This window comes from Myxocyprinus asiaticus, chromosome 12 (assembly GCF_019703515.2).
Source record: "Myxocyprinus asiaticus isolate MX2 ecotype Aquarium Trade chromosome 12, UBuf_Myxa_2, whole genome shotgun sequence".
Taxonomy (NCBI): Eukaryota; Metazoa; Chordata; class Actinopteri; order Cypriniformes; family Catostomidae; genus Myxocyprinus; species Myxocyprinus asiaticus.
In genome coordinates this window covers 43,750,681-43,762,813 of record NC_059355.1, presented here as the reverse complement: position 1 = coordinate 43,762,813, position 12,133 = coordinate 43,750,681, and the positions used below count along the sequence as shown (strand labels likewise).

Below are 12,133 nucleotides of genomic sequence, written 5' to 3'. Positions count from 1 at the left end.
CATTTAACCTTAACAACACTTCCAGCTTCGGCCACGGGGGGCAGTAGTTCGAATTTCACTAAGCACAGACCGATTTCAGCCGAAGAACTTTCGAACTACTGTTGTCGAATTCACAGTGAGGGCAAGTGGGACAACTCCAGCTTATAGACTGAAGCCTCTTACAGCAATGCTACGATTATACTGTCAGGAAATGTAGGCGGTACATCCAAGACTTGTAATTGTACTGTAGAACTCTACAGCTTGTTGTCCACATTTGCAAACATCCCTTAAGTCTCTTAATTATATGTTGATTTCATTGTAAACTCATTTATGATAATTATTATAAACATTTTACGACTAATTAAATTAGTGGTTTGAGCAGTATGCAAATTACTCAATGACTTCCTATAGGTAAATCACAACCTGGTCTTTCATGAATCATGTTACTATACCTATACTTTTGCTAAATTATTTTTAAGTAGCTTGTTGTATCGCGGCAGATTCCTAGTGAAATAAATACTAGAGCAGCTAAAACAACAATGACTTTTGTTCACTTTCACACAAATCACAAGTAAAACTGCAGATTATCAGTTCATAAACACTTTTAACACTGTTCCTCACATAATGCTATCTTATGACATCAAAACACTTTTACTATAACGCATGACTTGTAAGGCAATACATTTTTATATGTTTGCATTAAATAACCAACTACATTTACAGTGCAAGCTTGTTCAAGTGTGATCTAATTGTGCAGTGGTTCAAATGATAGAGTTTTGCACTTGTGATGTAAACAAGTCCTGAAGCACATGCAAGTCGTCACGTGAGCCGAAAGTGTCATAGAAGAACCACAAAATTAAGAGGTTGCTTTAGCAAATGTAACATTTGCTTTTTATAACATTATCAGTTAGGTTTAGGTTAAAGGTTTGGGGTTGTGAGGTAGCTCTTTTTTTATTTAAAACTCAATACCATTAACCTGTATGGAAGAACTCGCTTTTTTGGATTTAACTCGCTTTTAGCGCCACACAGTGGACATTTCACTTCAGAACTGCAGCGATACATGTAATAAGTCAATTCATTTTGCAAAAATGTCGCCACAGTCGTGTCATTTTCATTAGATCAGGCTTGAAAATCTACAGGTAATTTTTGGGGTGCAATTTGTTGAAGTTCATCTTGCATAAACAAAATAGTCTTTTGTGGGGTCTCTGGTGCAGCTAGCCAAACTATTTTAATCCTTACATAAAAAAAGACATAAGATAGACACAAGAACATAAAGGTACTTTAGAAAATGTATTTATTGCCATTTTCCACCACATTAGTGCCCAAATAGTAAAGTTTCATTCTTTTCTTTAAAGATATTGCATTTGTTTTAAGCTTGTTTCTCTCATGTATCTCTCATCAAAATGTAAAAGATAACAGATAACATCTCCTTGTGTGTTCCAAAGAAAAAAGAAAGTCAAACATGTTTGGAAGAACATGAGGGTGAGTAAATGACAGAATTTTCATTTTTGGGTGAACTATCCCTTTTTTACATCCAAGTGATCGAAACAGAAATGTCCTTGACATCTAAATGCCAGTTGCTTCTCAGTTTGCCCGTCTGTGCTTTCTGAATACATAAGCAAAACGTAAACTAATGAACGCTCAATCTGAAATCAGGTAGGCATGGGGAAAATTGAAAAAGTCACACTAAGCTGATCAAAATTTTAGCCTGGGACAATATTTTTCTGCATACCACTGCTATATTGAGAGAGCTTATGGTAATATGGTTTGGTTTGAGAGTGGCATATTGAAAATAAGTCTGGTGGGATCGAAAAGAGAGTGTGGAGAGAGAAAGCCGGCCCCGAGCAATTTCACTGTGTTTACACAGTGCCTCACAACAAGACTGCCACATAAAATCAGCCATGACAGACCTCCGGGCAACCAGTAAGCCTAATATGCCAGCCAGCTAGTGGACTACAGGAATTATACTCAAGACTGTGTAATAAACAGATCTTTTTACAGCATAAACGACTACAAACGAACATACACAATCACATTTTGTGTATGTAATTGTAGAAAATAAATTAAAGTGGCAGAGACATAAATATGGAGACCCATAGGAAAGGGAAATCACAAATGAGATCTCTTTAATATCTCAATTGTTTCTCTAAAACAGCAGTGAGATTAAAGGAATAGTCCACCCAAAAATTAATCTCATCATTTACTTACCCTCATGCCATCCCAGATGTGTATCAGCTTGTCTACACCAGATGCGAGCGGCGTGTCGCATCGCGTCAGAAGCAATAGAACCCTATTATAATCAATGATGCTGTCTACACTGGAAGCCTCCGTTGCGGGCTGTCCATTGTGCCGACAATAAACGGATGTCGCATTCCATTTTGCGCTGCACGCGCTGGCGCTCAAATTAAACAGTTTAGAACGTTCGTGTCGACGCATCCAGTGTGGACAGCCTCAAGCCGTTGCGCCAATGGAGGCGCCCGGTGTAGACAGGGTGAATGACTTTCTTTATTCTGCAGAACACAAACAAAGATTTTTAGAAGAATATCTCAGCTCTGTTGGTCCTCACAATGCAAGTGAATGGTGACCACAACTCAGAAGGTCCAAAATGGACAAAAAGGCAGCATAAAAGTAATCCATACAACTCCAGTGGTTAAATCTATGTCTTAAGAAGCAATATGATAGGTGAGGGTGAGAAACAGATCAATATTTAAGAACTTTTTTACTATAAATCTCCAACTTTGACCAGTCCCGACCAGTAGGTGGCTGAATGTGAAAGTGAAAGTGTAGATTTACAGTCAAAAAAGGACTTAAATATTGATCTGTTTCTCACCCACACACATTATATTGCTTCAGAAGACCACTGGAGTCTTATGGATTACTTTTATGCTGCCATCATGTCCTTTTTGGACCTTCAAAGTTCTAGCCGCTATTCACTTGTATGAACATGTACGGATGTACAGAGCTTAAATGTTCTTCTAAAAATATTTGTTTGTGTTCTGCAGAAGAAAGAAAGTCATTCATATCTGGGATGGAATGAGGGTGAGTAAATGATGAGAGAATTTTCTTTTATGGGCGAACTATCCCTTTAAATAGAGAGTAAATGTGCTCAGATTTTAAGAAAAATTAAGATTCCAACAACTGTAATTCAAAGATTCCAAAGATTTAAATATGAACTCAAACATCAAATTCTTCCAAGACCAAACTATCTGACGCTAAATACATTAATTATATAGCTTCAGTGTTCAGGAAACCTGTTTGAAAACAGTAATTTTCCAGATTCCGTATGGTGGTACTAGTGGCGCGGAAATTACACATGAAACTCTGAAAATCTCCATTAAGTCTGAGCAAAAAAATGTAAGGAGAGAAAGAGAAAACAAAAAACAAGAAAACAAAAGCAAAAGCCATCAAGCAGTCGAGACTCGGCTACCAGAAAGAAAGAATAAGAGTGAGAAAGATGTATTTCTGCTTTTAATCTCAAAGGAACACTGCAGTGTTGGGACCATCTCGTGTTCCTGTGGGAGGCGGGGAGGGCACACTGACGACTCCCAGGCAACCAATTTGTTTGTTTATTGTCTTGATGTTTTGTCACGGTTACAGTTCATTGCAGCCTGCCTCCACTCCAGCACGCTCTTTTAAATGGCATCTATAAAACATGCACCTTTCTCCTGTCTTCCTCATCTTTCTCTCTCATGCTTCGTGTTTCTGTATTCCTCCCTCTCTTACTCTCTTTCTCTGTCTCTTGCTCCTCACATCAGTCAAGCATTATTTCGTAGCACAGAAGGCTCCAGGACACCCACTCACACTCTCTGCGCTCACAAAGATGCCCTGCTCTCTGCTAAATCCAATCACATATGGAGCTGCATTCAACAAAGGGCACATCAGCACAGGGAATAATCACTTGCAAAATATGCGCAAGGTTACGGTGTTACACAATCAAGGTTACGGGGGTTACATGATTGCAAACTAGCTGGTTATAAAGGGTCAAACTCAAAAAAAAGTTTTGCTGTCAAACTCAAACCATTTACATTAGAACCAGCACCTCTGTGTGCTGTGTTCTTAGGCCGTTTATTGTTATTTTGCTAAGGCTTTGTCATTGTTCTTGTGCACACAGACAGTGAGATAAGCCATAGCTTCTATGAGCCGTCACAGCTTCCTCAATTGGCTACGCAACTGATCTTTGGACACATTACGTAGGGTGTGACTTCCATATCAATGTGTGGTGTAGCTTCTATATTTGCACATTCAAGATTCTGTAGTGACTAATTCAAGCGTCAAAAGCTACTTTAGTATTTTTATTTACAAACCCAAAGATTAGGATTTGATGGAGGAAAAACACCCACCCTAATCTTTTTACTTGGGCCAGGAAGCACCCAGAAAACCAGAGTTTTGCATGTGCAAGCAACACTTACATGTTCTTCAGAAAATGTTAAAACCTAGTTTTCCATGCCAGCTCTGAAAGAACGTAAAATTGGCTGTACTCCCTTAAATAAATGAAGACATGCTAATCTATGATGGTACAGCATACCAATCTCTGAGAGCTATGCTGCTCGACTCATTTGGTTTCTCACTGAAACAGACCACACTGGCTGCATGATTTCAATTTGACACAGCAATGGTGCGACTGCATGAAGCAGAGCTTTATTTCTGAAGCAGGAAGACAATGGCAAATCCATCTCGCATTGGTTGCACTTCCCTCTATCTGCAAACTATAGCCTCTACAATTTATTAGGCATAAGGATGAGAAAACAATGATAATGTTCTGTTCCTCACAGTGTTATTATTCTAGTTAACAAAAACCATTTTTCTGAAACTAAACTAAAAGCATTTTCATGATTCCAAAACTATATGAAATAAAATAAAAATGATGCTGAATTAATTTTAGTTTTTAATACACTGTATATTATAAAATTTTAAAAACCTTTACAACCTGCCTTCTTTAAATATGAAAAAATGCCACTAGATAGCAATAATACTAGATGGCCCTGAGAAATGTAATGTTGCTAAACAAATTTAATTGATATCAGTTAACACATTGTTTTTGGCAGCTTAAAAATACTAGAACTAAAATAAAAAAAATATATAAAAATAAATAAATAAATAAATAAAACTACACTGAAACCAGAAAACACTGAAAAACTCAACTAAGTCATAGAGTGAAAACTAAGAAAAATTACGAGCCTGATCTCTTAGAAATTACGTGACAGTGGTGACATTTTTTGCTAAATGATATTAGGTGGCTCCTTACACTTATCGCAGCTGTTCCGAGGTGAAATGTCCACTGTGTGGCGCTACAGCCAAACAGATGAGGTTTTGAAGTTTAACGCTCTAACGATATTTTAATTAACAAAACCGACCTCCCTAACTTAAACCTTAATCTAACCAATAACATCCTAAAAAGCAAATGTGACATGAAAAATGACATTTTTGAAGCATTAACATCATTTTGTGGTGCTTGACACTTTCAGCTCACCTGCTGACTTTGCGTGCTCTTCAGGACTCGTACCCCCAGTATTTTGCATAATAAATGCAATGCTCTATCAGTTGAGCTACTGCGTAATTTAACCACACTCGAACAAGCTGGTCACATTTTATATTAGTGTCTTTATCGCATAATATGTACTAACATTAAAATACATTTAATACAATGTATTTACTGTAACTACATGTTGTTCTTCAAAATTCTCACAAGATAAACATTTGCTGCAACTGAGGTTGAGGTACGGGTAGGTTTAGGAGTAGGGGTAGAGTTAGGGTTAGGGTTATGGGTTAGAGTTAGGTTTTAGGTTAAGGGTTAGGGGTAAGGTGAACAGTGTAACTACAAATGTAATTAAATGCAGGTACTTTAAATGTAAGTACAATGCAACAACACATATGTACACAAAAAGTACATTGTGTCACATGTTTAAGTGCATAGTAGTTAATGACACCTAATATAAAGTGGGACCAACAAGCTTTTAAATGTAGTTGGTTATGTAATGCAAACATTAAAATCAGCTTACAAGTCATGTACTATAGACCTAAATAAAAAATTCAAAACTAAAATAACCCAGGCACTTCCCCACAAAACAAAACAGGCTGGACAGACCTCTTATTCTTTTACTTCACCTCTGCAGTAAATCACATCTCATCCACTATCCACAGTAATCTTAAGCCACTACTGATGATCTACAATTAGGGTGATGTACAAAACAAGATGGCATTTAGACACTACTTACCTTAAGCTTCTTTTCCTGAAAACATTGTGCAACGCAAGACGTGATTGCATGCACCTGTTTCTCACGCATACAGATATACGTGCATAGAGAAACTATAGTAAATGTCTGTGTTTGGAATTAAATACTAGCTTAGTACAAACTGAATACAGCACACTAATACCACTAACTATTGTTTTAAAGTAGGCATTATTGCATGATAAATGTTTCAAACAGTAGTATGCTACACTGTTGGTACATGACCTCATGAGAGGCATTATCAACTTGAATGATAATGATAATGGAAATGATATGATAATAGTTATTTTGCATTTTTTTATCTGATCTTGTATAAAAATGTGGTTTGTCACACTGGAAGTGGAAGATCAAATCGAGTGCATTGCATTGCTGGATACAGTAAAAGATATAACCTTAAAATAGCTAATAAGATTTGCTTTTAGAGAACATATCTTGAAATAAGTAAATTTGTCTTACCCAGTTGGCAATTTTTTTTTTTTTTTCTGGTTTTAATCATAAACCTACAGTAACTACATTTTGATAGATTAATAATTAAATCTAGAAAAATGATTTGCCACTGCAGAAATAAAAATACACGTTAAGGGACAGTTCACCTAGAAATTAAGTTTCTGTCATCATTTACTTCCCCTCATGTTGTTCCAACCCTGTGTGACTTTCTTTCTCCCATGGCAAACAAAAGGAGATGTTAGGCAGAACATTAGCCTCAGTCACCATTCACTTACATTGTTTGGAAAAAAAGTTGCAATGAAAGTGAATGATGACTGAGACTGTCTATACCAACATATCATTTTTTTGTTCCACAGAAGAAAAAAAGGCATAGGTTTGGAACAACGTGGGTGAGTAAATGAATTTTTTTATTTTCAGAAATGTTTATATGCAGAGTGCTCTGTATACTGCACATTTTGGCTTATGTACATAGTAGGTTATTCAAATAGTCCATGCATACAGAAAATCTGCTTTTTGTGCACAATATAGCCTACATTATATTTAATGCAGAGATAATATAAGAGTAGTATTATATGTTAGTATGTTATTCTGAGCATAGCCATAATGATGTGCTACATCTGTAGTTCCCTCTTACATTAGTTTTGTTCTAATGCAACTGACCTTAAAAGCAAATGTTAAGTCCTGTTTAATTGCCACCGCAAATGTCTGTAAAATGTTCCTTGTCATCCTATTACAGCTAACGATTGCTGCATTGACCTGCCTTCAGGAGGAAGTGGAAGAGCTCCTCCTACGTGCTAAACTGCCATCTATCTACAGTATATCTCACAGATCATAAGGTTACACAGTCTCAAATGGATAGTACCTGAGCTTGACCAGAGCAACAAATGAGAAACATCTGTTTAGATCTAACTGGCTTTGGTGGTCTTGTCAGATGAGCAGCTTAGAAAAGCACTTTTCATTATAATGGTGTCAATTTTGGGGAAAAGGAGCTGCAGTTTATTAGAGAAATGTAGTTGTCCCAAAGGTACATAATATTGTTTGTATAAAACTTCAAGAAAAACATTCTAATGTAAAAATGTGTGAAGAAGTAGCTTTGCAGCAACCTGTGATTAAAGGGATTGTTCACCTAAAAATAAAATATTGTTATCATTTACTGACCCTCACTCATGTTGTTCCAAACCCATATGAATTCCTTTGTTCTGTGGAAAACAAAAGGAGATGTTAGGCAGAATGTTAGCCTCAGTCAGCATTCACTTTCATTGCATATTTATTTTTTTCCATACATTGAAAGTGAATGGTGACTGAAAAATGAAAATCCTTTCATGGTCAAACCTGATGTGACACTTCCTGACATGCCATATTTGAATATATGTAAGCGCAAAAGAGATTTCAGAGTTATAGTGAAGGGGAAGATTTTCAGTAAATAATGACTTAAATTTTGGTCTTTTCCATACAGAAAGCTATAGTAGAGTTTAAAAAGTCTTGGAATATAGAGCATGAGTCAAATGGACTACTTTTATGGTGGTTTGATTTGATTTTGCGGGGAAATCATCCCACAAATGGCTTACTTACAGTTGTCTCTGTATATTGAGCTGGGATTTGAGAAAATATCATATCAATAACATAGAAGGAATGACACACATCACCTTTATTGAGAATAACAACAAATAGGCTCAATGGGGCTACAGAAAATGATCTAAAATGTCAATATGTGGGTGAAACTGATTGTCCTATACTGTAATTCACAGTGATTTGTCATCAAACTGTCAAATGATGCTTTGAGATATAAGACAGATTGCGATGATGTGACCTTTGTTTGCGTGACCCAGAGAGCATAACCAAATTACGTTGCCCAGCAGACACAATTAGTTCAACTAACAGCAGCGCTGTGTATCACAGTGAAACAATCAACAAAAAAATCTGCGGCTGCCCTTTGGTCCGACTGTCAGCAATTCCTACAAATAACACGGCACAATAAATTCATCGGCCAGCAGGCCCACGGGCGTTTTCAAAGGCTGCTGACAGCGATCTATAAAGCACAGTAATGGGTCACTTGTCATAAGGGCGTGAAAGAGAAGATCTACGGCGGCTCTCCAGCCGCTCTCCCGGGAGCACAATTAATCAAGAGCGAATAGTATCAGCATGCAACAAAAGCCGTAAGGTTATTACCGCCGCTGTTCCGCTGGATGAAATGCGATAATAGTGCTAAAAAACAGCTAAACAGCTGACCGCACACGAGATGTCAAAAAGGAAGATGAAAAGGATGGAGACAAAGGAGGAGGGAGTGTTAGAAGCGGATAAGTTGTGCAAAGTGTCAGTGAAGTCATGCCTGGCTCTGCTGACCAGATAAGCCGAGATCTTTGCTTACATTTCAGCTTCTCTCCATTGCTCCTTTTAATTTGTACCCATAAGATTTCATTATAGAGTATATAGTCATTTCATCTGTGTCTGAAACCAAAGGCAGCTACCTTACTAACTCCCTACTCAGTCAGTCAATGATATAACAGACAGCATTTGTGTATGAAACTGGATTAAGACTGACTTTAACCATAAGAATACGGCTAATGATCTAGTAACAATTAACCCTCCTGCTATGTTCGGGTCATTTTTGACCCACTTAATAGTTAAAAACAGTGAAAAGCTAATCTTTTTTTTTTTTTTTTTTTTATGCCTTTGGATTCTCCACAACAATGAATAAATAAGTTAAAAAATATATATATATTTTATGCAATGTAACTAAATGATTGCTAGATGGTTGGTTACTGGCCGAAGTCAAAAGAGGCCATCACCAAGTTGCTATGATATCTTGATCCCTATATATATATGTGGGAACCTTTCTTAAATGGAAGCCTTAAGGGATTTTTCGTTAATTTTTCTGTCTGCTGGGTGAACATTTGTATTTTGAAATAAAAATCTTTTAAAATATAAACCCTGATTCTGCATTTGTTTTAAACAGATACAATGTGTAAGTATTCCATTTATCAGCTTTATTCACTCAAAGTTAAGGGTTTACAGTATATCTACTGTAAATGAATAGTACCACCAATGACATTTAGGCTAGGTGGCGCTCTTTTACTATAACAGCTTGTGTTCAGTCTGAAAAATAAGCCCATGTCAATGTTCATGTTTAATAATCAAATAGGGGGGTGGCTGAATATCTACTGTAACTCTACCGGGTATTTTTTGTCCCAAAGAGAAAAGATGATAGGAATTTTCTCCCAAATCAGAAGCGTTAATTGAGCTTTATAGATCCAGGAAATATTGAATATCCTTGAATATTTAAAAATAAAATGAATATGACTACAATTCTTATTTTTCAATACAGTAAGCACTGTAGTAAAAACAAATCCTACATTGAAAAATAAACTTATTTATGAACTAATTTGCTTCAAACGTTCTGATCATGGCAATTTAACTCTTTTAACCAACCACCAATGTGCATATCGGAAACTTAACATTTGCCGCCTTCAAGGTAAGGGTTAGGGGTAAGGGGTCAGGGTTAGGCAGGTTTAGAGATGGAGTTTCCTTGTAACTTTAAATTAACAAAGTTTATGAATATCACACATGAAACATGATGAACAAGGGTTACCATCTGACACAACCCAACCAAGCACCAAAACTAAAACCCAGGACTGGGGTTTACCATAGGCACTGAAGGATAGCCTACATCAGTGGTGTAACTTGGATCTTCAGGGCCCTAGTGCAAAGAACCTGTCAGGCCCCCTCCTAGGGGGACCTCGGTCATTTTTCACCTCCAACCATTTTTATGGTTCCTTTTGGTCGACATCATGGGCCCCTCATCCACCCTGCCCTCCCTGTAGTTACGCCCCTGGGAGACATCTTTGCTGCTTTCAAAAGTCGACCAGTCAGAAGTATCTTCCAGGATGTTACGGAAACATTATATTCAAACTTACCTTGATACCTTCCTTCCTTCATTTGGCTTCTGTCCAATAAGGCAGCATTTTAAAGATGTCCAATACAGTCATTAGATTTGTGTGTGTTCTATCTTTGGCCTACCCCCCCCCCCCCCCCCCTCCCAGTTATTGCAGGTATTGTGACATAGATCTTCAAACCCCACATCACCACAAAGAAAGAAAGAAAGAAAGAAAGAAAGAAAGGATTCAGATCCAAAGCTGATTTATCTTTCAAATCAACCAACCTCTTATGTACCACCACTTTAGGCAATGTTCAACTTTTGTGGTCAACATCATCTTTCTATTAACTACCCAATCCTGATCAAGAACATCAACAGCATGTCTTTAAAAACAAAATCTATTTCTTATAGGCACTGATATGACCACCACCATCATACTGACTTCATATCATCTTCTTCCTCAACATTTCCAACAACTATGAAATAAACACCCAGTAAAATGAAAACCAAGGATCTAAATTAAATTAGTCCGTTTCAAAAGCATCAATAGAATTGTAATCAGGGGTGTTCACATCCGATGTGTCCTTGATCAAGAATCTGGCAAGAATGCATTCGTTAAACAGCTGTCGATTGTGTTTCAATATTTCGTCTGGTCTAGACACTGAAAAGAGTTTAAGAACAGATCATTTTATTTTAAAAGAATTTCCTGGCATGTAGTCACTTGATGGTTGACTGTAAATGAATATAAAACTGAAGACTCTCTTTAAAACACATGCAATAGCGGTCTTAAACTTAGATGTGCGAAGGCTTTGTCTTATTTTCTACTGTTACCAAGAATACTTGATAGATAAATTAATCTAAGACTTACCTGTCGTTGTGCTGTCAACAAAAGTGATGCGTTTAGCGTCTCATTTGCTTTTCATTGTCAGAAATAAAGCCCCGGCAGTGTCAAAGACAGATAATTTCCCTTTGCGCACAAACGATCCCCAAAAAAGCATCACCTAGAGCGCGCAAGAATGCAAATCGACTTAATAAATGTTTCCAGTTCAGAAAGTCTAAAATGAGTCCTCCAAACTCCACACTCTCCAAAGTTCCTTCAGATGCGGCTGAACTTTGCGCGGTGGATGACACTTAACCAAGTGTGATGAGATCTTTAGCTGCAAATATTCTCACGAAGGGCTCAAATCTGCAAAATCCCTTTATCCATTTGTTGTCATCTCATCTGGTGACGGAATGGGAGGTTTCGATGATGCCGTCATGTGTTAAAGATGTGGCTGCCCGCTGTGTGCTGAGATCGGAAGGTGAGTTTCTCGACACTGCGCCTCTCAAGTGTTCAGCACTTCAAGCATCTGCTCGGAACCCATGGGAGATAGCTGAGAGCTCTGTCCTCTGTGGTCAAATGGCGACCCCTGGTGGCCGCTGACTGTGGCGATATTTTTGCATACATCCAAACCTTTGGACTCTTCAGCAAATTTAAAGAAATAGTTCACCAATAAATGACAATTCTCTCATCATTTACTCACCCTAATCCTTTCCCATATGTGTATGACTTTCTATCTTCTTCAGAACACAAACAAAGTTTATTTAGAAGTGATGGTGGCCA

General features: G+C 37.4%; 1 protein-coding gene across 1 annotated transcript in view; it reads right to left on the bottom strand.

The window, feature by feature from the left end:
- LOC127449365 (chemokine-like protein TAFA-2) overlaps window positions 1–11,830 on the bottom strand; it is a 161,620-nt gene extending 149,790 nt beyond the window's left edge. Inside the window, exon 1 of the mRNA XM_051712731.1 lies at window positions 11,399–11,830. The gene's annotated coding sequence lies outside the window, so the exon portion shown is untranslated. The remainder of the gene's footprint in view (window positions 1–11,398) is intronic.
- Between the last annotated feature and the right edge of the window lie 303 nt (window positions 11,831–12,133).